Below are 17,382 nucleotides of genomic sequence, written 5' to 3' on the forward strand. Positions count from 1 at the left end.
AACACGTTGATTCCTGTAGATGGTCATCTAAAAGGTCCTTTCCTCCTTTCCTAAAATCCAAAGTTTATTTCCAAGAATTAAACCTTTGAGATTGGCCCAGTGGCCTTTGTCATGATAATTCCATTGTTGATCCGCTTTAAAGAAATGGGCAATTCTTCCATCTCCGTATGCATACTTTCCGATTACAGCTCAAAGGGCCCTAATCCACAACCAAACCAAACTATTTTACATTAATTGCATGCGCAGTGTTTATTGGATAATCCTAATCTGGTATTATTTCTGTTTGTTATTTCTATAGTTGGATAAAATGAAACCTTTTTTGCATTTTGCGTACTGTGCACCGAATGTGGAGACACCTGTCAGACGGACAAACAAAAATGTTTAGGATTATAGTTGCTCAAATGATTTGAGGCCGCTCTGAATATGCAAATCAGGAGAACGTATAGGCTATGGTAGCACCAAATGATCGAACTGTTTGAAAAGATAAATGAAAATAAGTGAATGTCAATATAACTGAGGCCCGATTTTTAGACTTTTTATATATTACAGCTGTGTGTTTTTGCTCATTAACAATCACTAACATGGGTGGTGACGCTAACTTGTTGACATATACATATTTTCATAAAGATAATGAATGTCAGAAATGCTTATTTGATCAATTCACAAAAAGGAATGTCACATGATAATGACAACGTAATCTTGATATGTTGTAAACCGACGACTTAGAATAGTCAAAATGTGGAGCCTCCTATTGAAGATGCCGGTTCCACGGATATGTCAGACCACAAAGGGACACATCTACATATGAAACAACCGGCACTGTGTACTTTTCAGCTGTGCACGCGCTGAACTGATAGCCCCAAAAAGCAACAACATATGATACAAACAATGGCGATATTAATGACAATGCCCACATAGAATAGAAGCGTGCGCAAGAAAGGGACCGTGAGTGCGAGTGTGCGTGTGCGTGCGTTGTTTGAGCTAGAGGAGACTAGAATGGGAAGAGAGGGGATGTGCGCTTGTGTCGTGTTCTCCATGTCTGCGTGTGACTGTGTGTGTTATTGCTATGACACATCACAATCATCACGATTTCCGACGCTTAAACAGTGGACGTCTTTCATGCGTATATGCAAACTCAACTTTTCTGTATGCGCACTTTGGGCATCTCCAATATACAATACCTTTGCATGAACACAACATTGTTCTAAGCACAGTTAGCCATATTCTAAAGGCACAATATGGTTGAGTCAAACAAAGATGCACATATTTTCTTCACCAAGAGACAGAAACGGGGGATTGTCAGGATTTGCAATGTGCCATCTCTCCGGGGAAAGGCAGACTGTAAAAATGAATGGGTAGAAAATGGAGTGCGAGAGTTGAAGGGGCCGCAAGATAATAAAGTCTGGTGCTATAGGGGCGAGAGGGAAGAGACAGGATCTGTGTTTCCCCCTATCACATATATATGTTAATTAACGTTTGAATTAATCGACGAGACAGTAAAACTAAAAAAAACCTGAAAAGTTTGCATAAACACCTGGAATGCGTCTATCTAATCTTTTAACTAAATGCCTTTAAATATATCATAAAACGGATGATTTACTGACATGTTGGCACATACAGCGGGTCATATTCGAGCGCAGTGTAGCTAGTATAACCAGTGACAAGAACAGGACAATGACATCTGCAGGCTGCACTATACCCCTCTATTATTTGACAAACTATCATGCAGGACACAATATGAAACACATAATCCAGATATGCAGCGAATCCCTGACATTGTGTTAAAAGTTATATTTCCTAATCGTTGACTACATTTGTTTGTGACTACAAATGTATACGCCATTGATCAGTATGTCTACAGATTTTTTTTTAACATTTTCTGTCACAATTTCATGTGAAAATAATAATTTTCTGTTGTTGTCTTCAATGTTGCTGTGTGCTCTCATAAGTGTGTGTGTGTGTGTGTGTGTGTGTGTGTGTGTGTGTGTGTTGCTTCAACCTCATGCGCTGCGCGTGCCATCCCAGCATCATAAGGCACAAAAGCGCGCAGTGAGGAAATGGGAGCGGGGTGAACGCATTTAGAGATAAAAGCATCTGTCTGGAATAGTCTCGTAACTTTATTAAAGGATGATGAACATTTGAGGTCTTCGGATTTGGGGATTTATGCAACTGTATTAATATAAGAAGCATGTAAGTCCACATTGCCTTATTTAGATAAACAAGAGGGCATGGGCTAGTGGTGCAACTTCCAAAAGATATTCCTTCTTTAAATCTTGTTTTTTTTTATCCTACACTCTCTCAGTTCTTGCTTTTTTGAAAGATGCATGCTCAACAAGTGGTAGCGTTATAGCATATGGGTGTCTCTCTATTTCATATCGTCTAAATTCTTATCGTTTTATATAGCCCCAGACATGTGTTTGGTCATCGGTTGTGGTCATTAGTAAAAACACCTGACATCTTTGGACCCTCAAGTAGATGAATGTGCCAGGAATAGGTGGGGTTAAAGGGTAAATAATAGTGTTGTATCTCGCACTTAAATCAAACACCTAGACTGAGTTACAGGGACTTAGGCAAGCAGCAGAGGACTGTTGTCCGGCCCGCCGCCCAGGGTGAATGCATGGGGCAGGATGTACTACCAGGTGCAATGGCAGCGCCCCCTTATGTTCACTCTGACCAAGGGGATCAACGAGTACATGGACCTGTCACACCGGAGCCGCGATCCCCCACCAGTACTTGCTGCGACTGGGACACGCAATACCAGTATGGCATGGGACAACTTTGGCCTGATAGTCTTCAAGCACTGCCATTCACATTTGCATATTCAAATGGCTAGACGCGAGTGTGAGTCCCAGCAGAGGAGAGGCGAGTGTTCACATTTCTAGTGCACTTTGGTGTCCACATTTCATGCAACACCTTATAGACATAGGCTATCAAACAACATCAGTTCGAGCGGTGCACATTCGATAACCTAAACCTTACAAGTTGAAGATGTATTAAAGAGCATCGCACGCTGGAAATGTATTAAAGATATAAATACAGAAGCAAACACAACACCCCTTGCAAATCATCAACAAATGAAAAACATTAACCATATGTTTTGTGTGATACGTTTATGTTTTTTTATCATCGGGAATTTGTCGATGTAACGAGGATATATAGCAAATATCAAATAGGCCTATCCCTGTTCTAAAAAAATGTCACAGATAAATTCAAGGATATTATAACTTACATGTAATGTGTTATTGGCATGTTATGAGAATTCTTCAGAATGGCAATCAGGAATGATTGAACCCGTTAATTGTTCAAAAGCAGGGTTTAGCTTACTTTAAGACAGTCCACAACCATTAAGGTGTCCTACTTGATTTTAGATATTATTTTCATAAACACTATCATATTCAATTAAGTATGTGCTTAATCATAATTCATAATCATAATATGAACTAATATGACATTAAAATGACGAATTTTGAATGTTTAATGGATGCTTGTATAACTCTGTACTATGTATATGTGATACGTGAACACTTATTTCAAGTTGTTCTCTCAGATCCTAGAAATGATTGTCATTCCACTTTCATTCTTCATAATAGGAGTTAAGTTGTTTCGAGATATAGGGAATTACACTAAGTGCACATATTTTACAAAATTAGACCTATGCTTTGTACATGGGTTTCAATTGTATATTGTAAGCAATAAGAACAAAATGAAATAGATGCACTTCTTTGATTAAAGCGTTTAAATGTTTACACCATACTTCTTTACAGTGGCGTAAGAATTATTATTTGAGTCGGCATTTCCCTGATGTTTATTCAAATTTCAGTTATGAGATGAATCTGTGATCGTAATTGGTGATGCTCGTAGTTGTGTAACATTTAAAATGTCTTTGCTGTAAATGCTTAATTACTTGACTAATGAGAAAGTCAACAACAAGAGCTGACTTGCTGGTTGTCACCGTTTGCCACCACCTCACCAATGTCAATGACCCCTGTTAGATATCCGATGTTAAATGAGATTAATGTGCAATATCAGTTTTACTAATTTGATGGTAACAATATAGTTACCGATTTTTCTGAGATGTAATTACTGATGAATATTTGACTGTCCAACACAGAATAAAAGCCAGATCTTGTAAAGAGAGCTCTCTAATCTGTGATTGTCTGAATGGAATTGACCTTATTTGCATAATAATTAGTAAGTTAGGCTATTTAGAATCGTTTATATATAAATTCAACGAAAGTATGTCTGCAGACATTATTCTTCATGTGCACAGCAGAAGTTGACATGCAACATGTTAATTAACAAACTTTAAGAACATATATGTTAATTGGCATTATCTTGTGTAAAAATGGTTGGACGCCATATGTTGTAGTAATTATGGTCATATCATAGGCCTACATGATCACTAGATTAGTTAATTAACTAATCAACGGTTAATTTATTAATTAATTAATTAACACAATAATTACTGGGTTGCCCAAAAGTTACTTTGCCTTATAATGTATTTCTATAATGTCATATACAGAGATTTTTAAAAATACATCAACAGTGGTTTTGTGGTAACATAAAAATGTTCATAGCAGATTGTAAAATAATTTCCCAGTAAACAGAAAAAAGGTCTACAAAGGTGTGTCTCTAGTAACTCTCTCTCTTTCTCTCTCTCTGTCTCTTTCTCTCTCTCTGTCTGTGTGTGTCTGTGCATACGTGCGTGCGTGTGTGTGTGTGTGTGTCTGTGTGTGTGTGTGTGTGTGTGTGTGTGAGAGAGAGAGAGAGAGAGAGAGAGAGAGAGAGGCAAAGCGGTTTTGTGTTAGCATGTTCTATATTGTATTATTCTTTTCAGAAATGATTTGTGTAATATTTATTGCTTTTCAGAAATGTCACGTGTATATTTGGGTAATTTTATATTTTGGTAAATACACTGTCTGGTAAATACAATGTGGTTCCAAAAATGCAAGACCGATAAAATTAATGAGAACGACATAATGTCAACTGTAGACCACACTGTATTTTTAAAGGTTCATGAAAAAAGTCAAGTAGCTTAATGCTGCTATCTTCCACTGCCATTCTTAGCTGTCCTCGCTGACTCCAAGGCAAACGCTTAGGCTATGGTCATATCATTCGATGTGTAGCCTATAGAGAAGCCATTTTTTCACAGGCCAACAAACACAGAAATGACCCTAAAAGGTAGAAAACGTGCTAGTCACAGGCGCTCAGAAGAACACATAATATTACACGGGCACTAAAGTCAAATACCCACGTAGCCCCATTCACCTATCCCCTTGCGTGATACATAAAATATTTGTCTGCCATGACGACTCAGAAATGCACTCTAATTGGTCAGAGATTTAATATATATATATATATATATATATATATATATATATATATATATACAAATATACAACTGAATACAGTACAATTGGATGGACAGTGATCAGTGATTGGCATGGACTATATACTGCAGGTAAGACTAGCAATGGCCTCACAAGCTATACATACCTCACAAATTCCATCCCCACTGGGACTTAATGAATTATATGTGTGGTGGCGGCCTGACTCGTGGTCACACCCACGACACATGCTAGACACAGGATACAGGACATCACTACATAACCACATCAGAGCCAAAAGTGTTACGAAATATAGGCACAAAAACAGTAACCACGACAATGCTGCTTTACAGCGTTTCATTTATAGAGACCATTTTCTGTGAATAGAGGACAATTTTCTCCGAGATTTTGCCTGAAAGAACTCCCTAATCGCGCGCAATGAAATATGACAGGTGGAAGCAGCGCAGAAGGGCAAGTGAGATCTAGGGCTACCGCCAAAGGGTCACCACACAAATCCAGCATCACAGCCTCTGGATGCTATTCTATCAGCTGACATATATGGTTGGATTATGTGCAAAGCCTTACTAGGAAATAATTTCTTAAAAAAATAAAAAAACTAGACCTCTCGGAATTGCCTACAGGAAAATCCTTCTATTTGCCGATGCAAATGTCACCAACAATTATGGTACAAGTATGAATAACAAATAATTAAAGCACACTTTCGGATAGAGGACATTTAGTTGTACATTTGAGATGACAAACGCTGCACTACTTCTCTGTTGTGCTGCCTGTTTAGACTGTTGGAGGTAGGCCTAACAATATCATAATTACCCTGCATTTGGCATCTCATGAATGCATTTAGCGTTAGTCAAATAATCCTTTCAACTTCTACGAATATACATCTGAATTTTATTTTGCTGTTGTTTTAGACATGATACATTGGCTAGGCTACCTTCCCAAATGAGGTTAGAATGTCGAATCGAACAAACAAATAAAACAATATGTAGAGTCAGAGAAGAAACCACACATATTGCACAATAAATAGCCTACCTAAAATAACTAGACAAAAAATAAAATTATTAATTAAAACAGGTCACATGGTTACATGGTTTAGGCTACCGCTCTAAGTCAATACCTTATAAGTTTTATTGTTTAAGTTGCATTGAACACGATGTGTAGGCTATATTAATTCCATGTATTGATATCAATCACGGAACGATTTATCAAATATTGATACGTTTTTAAATGTGAATAATAAAATGTGTCTGGAAACCGTAACTGAATTGAAAGTATCACGCATTCCTTTTTACAATACACGTGTCGAACAAACAAAACACAAAGCGTCCAGAGGAGGCTAACAGCTCACATGTCCCATATGTCTCTGCAATACAAAATAGTACTCAGCTTCACACAACATTTTCCACTGAAACGCAACACAAGAAACAGGAAAGATAAGTGGAGTGGTCATTCAGTTTGAGCCTGCTGTGCCATTGACACTGGCACTTGATCCGTTTTTCACTTGCTCTCTGTCTCTCTCTCTCTCTCTCTCTCTCTCTCTCACACACACACACACACACACCAAAGGAAGCACTGAACAGCAGGCAGCCTCTGCTCACCATCCGAATTACAAAAACATCTGCAAGAGGGTAACTGTGCAGCAAAATCACTTTTCTATTTCATTGAATATCTAGGTTCTTATTGCTGTAAAGGCTGTACATGTGTGTGTATTCTCATGTATGTGTGTGTGTGTGTGTGTGTGTGGTATGATAACCACATGTGGAGACAGGAGGGCAGCTGATGTAAATGGGGTATAATTGCAAGTGACCACAGCAGCCTGGCAGGGATTATGGACCGCTTAACCCCACCACTGCCCCTCCCAACACCCCCAATGGCCTGGCGACCTCTGTACTTCTCAATCAGGTGCGCTGGAGCAGATTCCGGGGGGCACAGGCAGGCATCGGCCCCCTTGGCCCTGCCGGGACCGGAAGCGAGCCACCCACCGGTGACCACAGGCCAACATAAACCAGAGATTAGGGCTAGTGCTCTCCAGCAAAGGTGTGAGCTCGTTAGGGCAATTAACAGCCAAGGTGTTTACCTTGGCACAACATTAACACAACGGGAGGGTGAGGCCTGGATTATACCATGGGCCAAATTATAGCCTTCCCAAATGTGTACTTCACAGGGTCTTGTGTGTCCAATCACTCACCCTCTCTCTCTCAGACCCACACACACACACACACACACACACACACACACACACATACAGACACACATCGTGTCCCCATAAACCACCACCTTCTGTCAGAACCTCTCCAGGTAAACATAAATCACATGATACTAAAAAGAAAGGCCTCCATAGGCCCCATGTTGCAATGACCAATAATTATTAGAAACCCAGTCAATTAATTGCATCATGTGTAAATTAATACATATCATGTATTAATAAAACTAGCGAGAGATATATTAAGAAAATTGCCAATGAATAGCATGATACTGCAGTATATTTCATCTTTAGGTGTGCAAAAGGTAATTTTTTTAATCTGAAGTATGTCCTCTGCAGGTAAGGTTGATTATGAATTCATGTGTATGTGAAAAAGAGAGTGAATAATGTTTTTATTTCATAGCATACATCAGATAAGAATGAAGAGTCCCACAGGCAGCACATGGGTGTTTTCCTTCCACAGTGAGGACTGATATGCACAATATACCCTCCCTCCTAATATAAACACACCAGGAGCCATTGCAAAAAAGTAGGACAAACTGAGACATCCAGACCTTGCATGAGTCCTCTGGAAAAAAAAAAAAAAATGCACTGGCTATGCATGCATAATGCATGCAAATAAAAGGTGTGATAATCGTCATTTCATGTATTTTTTTGTGTATCATGTGTTTTTCGATATGAGCAAATACATTTTTCTTAAGAAAGAAAATGGAGTGAGAAGGGGGAGAGCAGGAGAGAGAGAGGGAAAGAGAGAGAGAGAGAGACGTAAAGAGGGAGATAGAAGGGAATTGCTTTTAACGCGCTCTGTTTAGAATTGTAAATGTGCTGTATAGGCACTGCTGTCCAATTACATATATCTTTCATGTATGAAATCATGCATGGCTTTTTTTTCCGCGAGGCCAAGGAGGGCCGGCACAAAGGGAGCGACCCCAGCTCCAGTGCCCGTGCATCCCACATGCAGAGCAGAGCAGAGCAGAGCAGAGCAGGGGCCTGCTGCCGCCGCCCAGGGCTAGGAGCACATCTCCATTAGCACGCAGGGATGGAGGGGAGGAGGGGGCGAGAGAGGGAGAGAGAGAGAAGAAGAGGGAGGTGGAGAGAGGGAGACTGGGGAGGGGTGTGGAGAGGCTCCTGACTCTGGCTGTATTATCTTTGTCCTATTGTGAGCAGACTTGACCCTTCAGGACCAGACTAGACTATTGGGGGTCCCAGAAAACCCCTCCGCAGATTACAGCCTTAATTTGGTGGACAAAGACGGACATGGTCTCTTGGAGTGCTGCACGGGCTGTTTTATCACTCTGTTCAAATGGAGACAAAATAAATTAACAGAAAAATAAATAAGACAAAACGCATCGTCCTGAAAGATGCAGAAGAGAGCTTAACATAATGCTGCGTGAATACAATTTAATTAGATTTTTTATTTGCTTACTTGCTTACTTTTCCCCTCTCTCACGAATGACAGCACTCTGCTAGACTCTTGTAATTTAGGGTGACCTGAATTTTACCAAAATAACTTTGAACTTTTCAAACAAAGAGCCCATACTTATTTGAGCAGCACAGATAAGGAGCCTAGCCCGCATCCCTGCGCTTTGTCTGCCTGTGTTCTTTTGATTTGCTTAATTCCATAAACACCATTTATTTTCCATCAGCGTTATTTAGAGAGCAGAAAATAACATCATTCTCGGTAGCTAAAGGGACTAGCATGACTGATATTTTATCTCTCTGTAAAAGAAAGAACACAGTTTAGCTCAGAATACGACTAAATGGTTGCTCTCTGCTGTGACTAGCCTCTGAACTCAGCGTCATCAGCTAGAGTTACAGATGAAGCCAGATCTAATGTCTATATCACGTCTCCCAATTTCACACACACACACACACACACACACACACACACACACACACACACACACACACACACACACACACACACACACACACACACACGCACGCACACACACACAAAGAATAATACAACTGAAGAAATTGAATTTTACCTGAACCTAAATTTTTGTTTACATCATATAATATTCATGATCATATTTCTTTATGGAACACTATGGCAGAGGATGTAGATATTTTCAGATTATCATGGTCCACAAATGGACTCCTATGATTCTCTCTGCACAAGCACAAGCACCAGTCCCTCAGGGGTCAGAGGCTTAAACACAAACACACACTGGCATGCATGACATTCACAGCCATGTACACACACACACACACACACACACACACACACACACACACACACACACACACACACACACACACACACAGACACACACATATGCAACCATGTGCACACGCACACACTCACAGTTTTATGCGCACACATAAACGCAAAAACACACACACACACACACACACACACACACACACACACAGACACACACATCCACGTGTATGCGCGCACACACAAACACATGCAAAGTGAATTTTTAAACCATCATGACAACCATGACAAGCCGTCCAGCAAATCAGACCAAACAAAGTCACCGCTTTAGCATCACAACTCCTTGCTTTCTGCTGTCACTATGTCACTGTCATAGATATGTACCAGTGTTTCACATGAGTGTTTGAGCCAATGGGAGTGCAATGTGTGAATGTGTGTGTGTAGGTGACACCATATACATAGCAGATTGTCTGGGATTACATTCCGTATGTGAGAATTCCTATGTCTACGTCTGACTGCATTTGTGCATTTTGACATAAAGTGGAGATGTGTGAAAACATATGTGCATGTATAAAGGTGCACATGCAGTTTCGTGTTTTCCAATGCGTCTCTACAGTACCTAGCCAGTTGTGCAGACACCTTGCATGAGTGTGTGAGCGTGCGTGTGTGTGTTTGTGCTTGTGTTTGTGTGTGTGTGTGTGTGTGTGTGTGTGTGTGTGTGTGTGTGTGTGTGTGTGTGCTTGTGTTTGTGTCTGTGTGTGTGTATTTGTGCCTGTGTGTGTGTGTGTGTGTGTGTGTGTGTGTGTGTGCACCACTCTGTCTAAGCATGACTTTGGTTCTACGGGGGGTCAGCTAAGAGGTTGGGCGAACATCTAACAACCAAACAAGCTCCACACATCCAGGACCTCGAGTCCAATGGGAACAAACAGAAGGGGCTCGTGCATGAAAGCCTGCCGTTTATCAGTGGCGGCCTCGTGGACAAACCAGCGCGGGAGGGAGAGATGGAGGGATAAAGGGAAGGAGAGAGAGAGGGAGAGAGGGGAACCTCAGAGGAGCAGCAGCAGCGCAGGCTGGGGCCTCAGCCAGCTTCAAAGCCCCAGGAGGAGTTGAAGGGCTCAGGGCCCAAACCAGCGGGAGCTGCCGGAACACATGGGTAGGGTGAGGTAGGGTGGGGTGGGGTTGGGGGTGGACCAGCTGGGTAAGGTGGGGTCAGGGTGGGGTGGGGTGTAGAGATGGGAGAGACTTCACAGCCTTACCTGACAGGTTTTTCTTTTTTTGGTTTTGAGTCACCGGCGTTGGCGAAACCTCTCTGACCGCGTCCCCTTTTTCAAGTGTCCGTTTGAAGTGGGCGGCAAAAAGGTCGCACCCCCCTCTCGCTCGCAGCAGGTCAGGCGGAGCAGAGCACTGGTGGAGAGCTGGAGGCTGCTGCTGATGCTAAAGCTTTTGTCTGGTTCTTTGGGGGAGATCTCTCCTCTCCTTCTTCTCCTTCCGTATCTCTTTGTTTTTCTCTCTTTTGGTTTAGTCAAAAAAATAAGACAGTGCGGACGTAAAGCTTTCAGATCCGGTGCCGGAGCACCATGCAGATGAAGTCCCCGTTTTTCACAGGCTTCCGTGTGACGTATTCCTAGAATTGCAGGTATTCCCAAGGCCGCTCTGTACCAACAGAGGCCCAGGTATGGGGGTGAGGGGTTGAGGTCAGGGTCGCGGTCTCCAGACGGACGAGGCAGACCCAGAGCTCCTCAGAGGGACAGCGCCACCTGGGAGGAAGAAAAACACACAGAGGGGTCAGAGAGCAAACAACACAAAGTCCACACATGACCGAAGCGCCCGTTTTTTACAGGCGTACGCTACAGAAACTGGAGCGGAGAACACGGCTCCTGGCTGACTCCGTCACTGTTCTGCGAGAGCAGAGGGAGAAAAAAGTTAGTTGTGTGAAGTAAGTGACTGCAGATTTTGCTCTCCCCCCTTGAGACAACACATAATGGATGTCTTTCAGGAGGGGAAGCTGTACAATATGGCTTCTATCAAGCCCTTTGAAATCTGTAATAAGCTTGTTTTCGAGAAAACAAAATTAATATATAATTATTTTTATTACAGCTGCAGGACAAAGTCTTATGATTTGAGATTACATTAAGCAATAAATGTACCGCTCTGAGTAATTCCTCTTCTTGTGCCATTGCAGGGTTTTCAGAATAAATAATAATAACATTTCCGGAGAAACTTAATTTTGCTGTAACCAGAACAAGACATATTCCTGTAATAATGTGCATAATTGTACGCTCTGCACAAGATCTCTCATGCGCCGCAACAAAGTCACTTCGACAATACATATTTATTCAAATGCCAATTCCTACGATGACAACAACAAAAAAGGGAGAGAGAGAGAGAGAGAGAGAGAGAGAGAGAGAGAGAGAGAGAGAGAGGCAGAAAGGGAGAGAAGAGAAATGCAATTTGAATCCCTCATGGGCTTGTGGTATAAAGAAGAGTGAATGTGCTTGTCAGGGTCTAGAGTTCTGACAGCTCCCGAGCTCCAGAGCTTTGCTTTGGGAGGAGGACAGAGAGAGAGGGAGACAGTCTGTGATTTCTGAATGGTCCCTCTGGAACCCGCTCTATTTGGCAACATTTTTACGATTATTTTTACCTCTGTGGTTGGAGCGGAGTTAAAGACGACACTTAATTGTTCCCCTGAGCTCTTATTAAGTTGTTGATGAGGAGCTCCAGGGAGAGGCACTTAAAGCTGCAACAAAAACAAGCCCAAGCTGAACCCACTGTCAGGCAATCCTGGCAAAGGGACAGGGGAGGTGGGCCCTCTGACCCCCCCACCCCCTCCAACCACCCAGAGGAGAAGGAGGGGAGAAAAGAAAGAAAGAGAGAGAGAGAGAGACATGAGGGAGGAGAAGAGGAGGAGTAGACAGAGGCGGAGGATATGGGGTGGGGGTCGGAGGAGAGGTGCTGGGATGGGAGGAGGCCTGAGCTTTTTCAAGAGCACCTAACATCTGTGCTCTAAAGCCTGTCAGAGGAGAGGTAATGAAAAGGGGCCCTGGGTTATAATGTATGGTGCTACAGAGCACTGCTACAACCACATGACAAAGACAAGAGAGAGAGAGAGAGAGAGAGAGAGAGAAAGAAAAAAAAAGAGAAAGACAGAGGAGGGGCTTATTTAGTCAGGATATCCATCGCCAAAATACCTTCTACTAGCATTCCATTACTGTTGTGCCTTTCAGGTGAAAATCCCCGAATTATGTCCTCAATATATTTTTGTAATGCAAATGCAAAATGCTAACCCAATTCAATTTAAATCTATAGGACATACATAAAATGCAAGGACAGAATATTATGATTCTGTCGAAGCATATTGTTAAAAGGGATTAAGGATATAATGGTATAATCTTTCATTTCAAATCAACACCGTGCAATTTGCCTCAAATTGTGCTTTGTTTGATTTATTTTGCATTGCGATACTTTCTGTTATTTAGTTGAAATAATGAAATGTGAAACGTGACAAGGAGTGTAAAATGTATACACCAAAGATGCAAATATTTGAGAGAAACAGCACAGTGATGAGATGCAACTTCAACAGAGGGGGGTGTGCCAGCAGTTTTTGAAGTGTACGGCTGGCATCAGTAGTAGCATGTTTCTTGACCACCTGTACATTCACCCCATCTCTCTCCATCTCTCTCTCTCTCTCTTTATCTCTCTCTCTATCTCTCTCTCTCTCTCACACACACTCTTTCACATTGAGCCACCTCTCATGGCCCGTGCCTCTGCACCAGCGACCTGTGGGGGACAACCATCTGGATCAATACCACTGCTTTTACCCTCCACACACACACACTTACACACACACAGCCTCCCAAGCCCTTGCAGCGCCGCAGGCTACCCCTGACCTGGGCTATTGATCAGCCGCGCCTCAGCTGCCAATAGCAATGGGTGTGGATGTGACAGGAGCGGGCGAGAGGAGGAGTGAGAGAGGGGAAGGGGGAAGCTTGTTTCGCCGGTGGCAGCCCTGCAGCACACTTTAGATAAAAGTCAATTCCACTTAGCTAAATCAGTGACGACTAAATAGTTAGCAGGTGGAGGAATGCACAGGGTCTCTGGAGGTGGCAGAGTGGAGGGTTTAAGGCTGGGGGGGGATGCCTGGCCTTCAGTGACCTGCCTGGGGGAGACCCGTGTGGCCATGTGTGTATGTGTGTGTTGTGTGTGTGGGGAAGGGGATGGCTGACACAGTGTCACCTGACAGGCCTTAGAGGACAGGTTCCCTGGGCATGGAAGCCTGTAGATATACAGTATATACACATCCTAAATATCAGATGTACAGATGTATATAGATCGTAAATGTAGATCCTAAATTTCCCTTAAGATCAATAAAGCATCTATCTATCTATCTATCTATCTATCTATCTATCTATCTATCTATCTATTTGTATTGTATACATAAATATAGATCCTTCTAAACGAAAGAGAGACAGAGAGAGAAAGAAAGAGAGAAAGAAAGAGAGAGAGAGAGAGAGAGAGAGAGAGAGAGAGAGAGAGAGAGAGAGAGAGAGAGATAGAGAGAGAGGCCAGCTCTGACTGCCGTCTGTAGCTGGATTTGGTGTACGAGCAGATGGGTTCAATATCGCAGGGATCATGGCCGACCAGCGTGGCCCTTATTACAAACACTGTCAGCTAAATCAACTCGTCTTGTGATGGGCGTAAACATCTGCTGGAGCCTCATCCTAAAAAAGCCACATCCTGACTCCATCCAAACCACCAACTATCTGTGCAATAAAGCATCGCGTCCCAGCGTCTCCCCTTCGCTGCGCTGGGGAACACGCTTTTGGCAGCCAACCTCAAGCAGGTGAATCTCTTTCCACAGAGAATAAAAAAAAAAGAAAAGATTTTTCCTCTGTTGTTTTGTAGTAAGCACTTTCAAGAGAAGGCAGCTGCCCCTCCTTCACGACACTCTGGATTCATGACTACACTCTCTTTCCCTTTTTTTTCATTCAACATTCATTTGGCACATCTTGTATTCTGAGGTTTGATTGTATATGCAGTGTGTTAGTCTGCGGTCATGTTTGTCATGTTTGTCTGTCTAAGTGTCTCTGAATAACTGTCCCAATGCCAGCAAGGCTTCCCCACAGACCCCCAACCACCCACCCAACACACACACACACACACACACACACACACACACACACACACACACACACACACACACACACACACACACACAAACACGTACACACTCATCCCACCCCACCCCTCCACCCAACACGATCCATCTTGCGCGCCAGTCATTACTAGTCCATATTAGAGTAGTTCACATGTCACTTTACAGCTCCCCTGTCTGGTCACTGCCTTTCTGCGGCCAGCACGCCTCCTCGTCCACTCAGCGCCTATCTATGACTCCATATCTCTCCGCCGTAATTGCTGAGTGACAGAAAGGCAATAGTGACCACTTCATTATGGGACCGGCCCGCTGACCACCACCCTAACACCCCCACCACACACACACACACACACACATACACACACACACACACACACACACACACACACACACACACACACACACACACACACACACACAAACTCCTGAGCTCTGAGGCCTCTCTCTGGTCAGTTTGACTTTATCTAGCCAGGGTCACCAAGGGTCAATCACCCGGAATTTATCAGAGAGGAGTTTACTGGGTCAGCCCCTGGTTGTCATAGCTGTGTGGGGGTGGTGGAGGTACTGATGGTGTGTGTGTGTGTGTGTGTGGGGGGGGGGGGGGGGGTTGGGTCGGGTCTGCGACCTTGGCAGACTGCTAACATCAGGTATTGATCGCTGGTCGTCTCCTTCGGTTAGGGCCAGACTAATCTCCCCGATGCCAGAGCCTCAGGAGGGCAGGCTCCAGTGGAGAGTTAAGCACTGGAAGGTAATGCCCTAAATGTGTGTGGCGAGGGAAACGGCCACCAGGGGAGTTAACACTGGGGGGTGGGGGGGGGTAGGAAGGAGAGCCAGTTGCTAGCCGTCTGTGTCTCTGCACCAAACACTTTGCTCTGGCACTATCTCCGACGCCTCCTTTGAGACAGCGGGCGGATCTGATTAAACAGCATATCATCTGATGATGCAGAGCAGGCGCATGTTCACGTTCTTTAACAGCAAGGATGAAAGTCTGGGCTTGAAAGCGCTAGGAAGAGGGGGAGGAGGAGGAGGAGAGAAGGATGATGAGAGACGCAGAGGAGGAGAAAACATCTCCCAGCGCGACTGCAAAGCAGCCATCCGTACGAGTGCACGCTGTGCTCATGGACTTCCAGAAACACCTCCCAGGCCCAGCAGGCTCCGAGCTCCCGCCCCTCGGCCCTCTGAGGAAGCTGGGCACACCCCGGCGCTGTGAAATCGGGCCTCATGTTGTCATGTTAGCTCTGTATCTGTGTCCATCGCCTGCCGCCGTGGCGATCTGCATCGGAGACGGCGGCCTTAAAGGGACGTGGCAGTGATCAATACTGGAACAAATCGGTATTAGGGACTCACCGGCTGCTGAAGGGTTAATCCATTTGCAAAATCAAGCCGCTGTCAGTCTTTGTGTTTACAGACTAGCAGCCCATGACATATGGCTGGGTGGGGTAGCTCAGTGTAGGCGTGTGTGTGTCTCAGAATGACATTGTGTCTGTGTGTGTGTGTGTGTTTGTGTCTGTGTGAGTGTGTTTGTGCATATGTATACGGTAAACATCTCTCTTCAAACTAAAACACCAGCTGCTTCAGATTCAGATCTCTGCTCATTCAAGCCAAAGCTGCGCTTGCGGATGGAAATGACAGAGCGAGGAAGCGTGGTGTGTGGATCTGGAGACGCACAGCCATTTCAAACCTCGCTTTATTACGCTTTGTTCCTTTTAATCAAAAAAAGATAACCCGGTTTAAAAAATCCCGGATAAACAGCAACGATGGTGCCCTTAAATAATAAATGATAACCGACTCCGAACAGACGTGCACACAACAGGAAATAATTGAAGCCAACAATGTCCTGTACAGGCCCCATTTTACCAATGCTGATTCAGAGACACTTTCCCACTTCAAACAGTCAGTCATAAACTATAGATAATCCCCAAAAGAAAGGCATGCGTCTGTTTACAATTTCCCTCTAATTAAGGCTACAGAATATGGGGATATCTTTGTTCAAACTGATGTGTGTTGGTTTCGGCATTCGAGAGAAAACTGTACCACTGGCAAATTAGGGGTAGCATACAAAACGAAACAAACAATAACACCCTAATACGATCCACAGTCAGAGAAATAAATATTTCAGCATCTGTCTACATCTGACACACTTTCACAGGAGAACAAAGGCTTTGAAAAAAAACAAATTAACCAATCTTGGTTTTTAGACAGTAACCTCGGTGACCTGTATTAATAGACAAAACTCAGCTGAGATTTCTGCTTCTGAATCATGCTGCTATTGTGTCCTCAATTTGTTCAGACTTCTCTCAAAAATCTGGACCCTTTCCTATCCTCCCTTTCTTGTTCTGACCCAACTTTAACAAGTTACGAAGAGAATCAATGCGATCAACAACAAAAAAACAACAAAAGTCTGAAATCAGCCAAACAAAGAGAAGTGACAATTAAGCTGGGGGTGATCTCTTCTGCGCTTTCTTGTTTCCTTTTGGGGTTTTCATCTGGGGAGACGTGGTGCATCTGTTGACAG

This window comes from Alosa sapidissima, chromosome 14 (genome assembly GCF_018492685.1).
Source record: "Alosa sapidissima isolate fAloSap1 chromosome 14, fAloSap1.pri, whole genome shotgun sequence".
NCBI lineage: Eukaryota > Metazoa > Chordata > Actinopteri > Clupeiformes > Clupeidae > Alosa > Alosa sapidissima.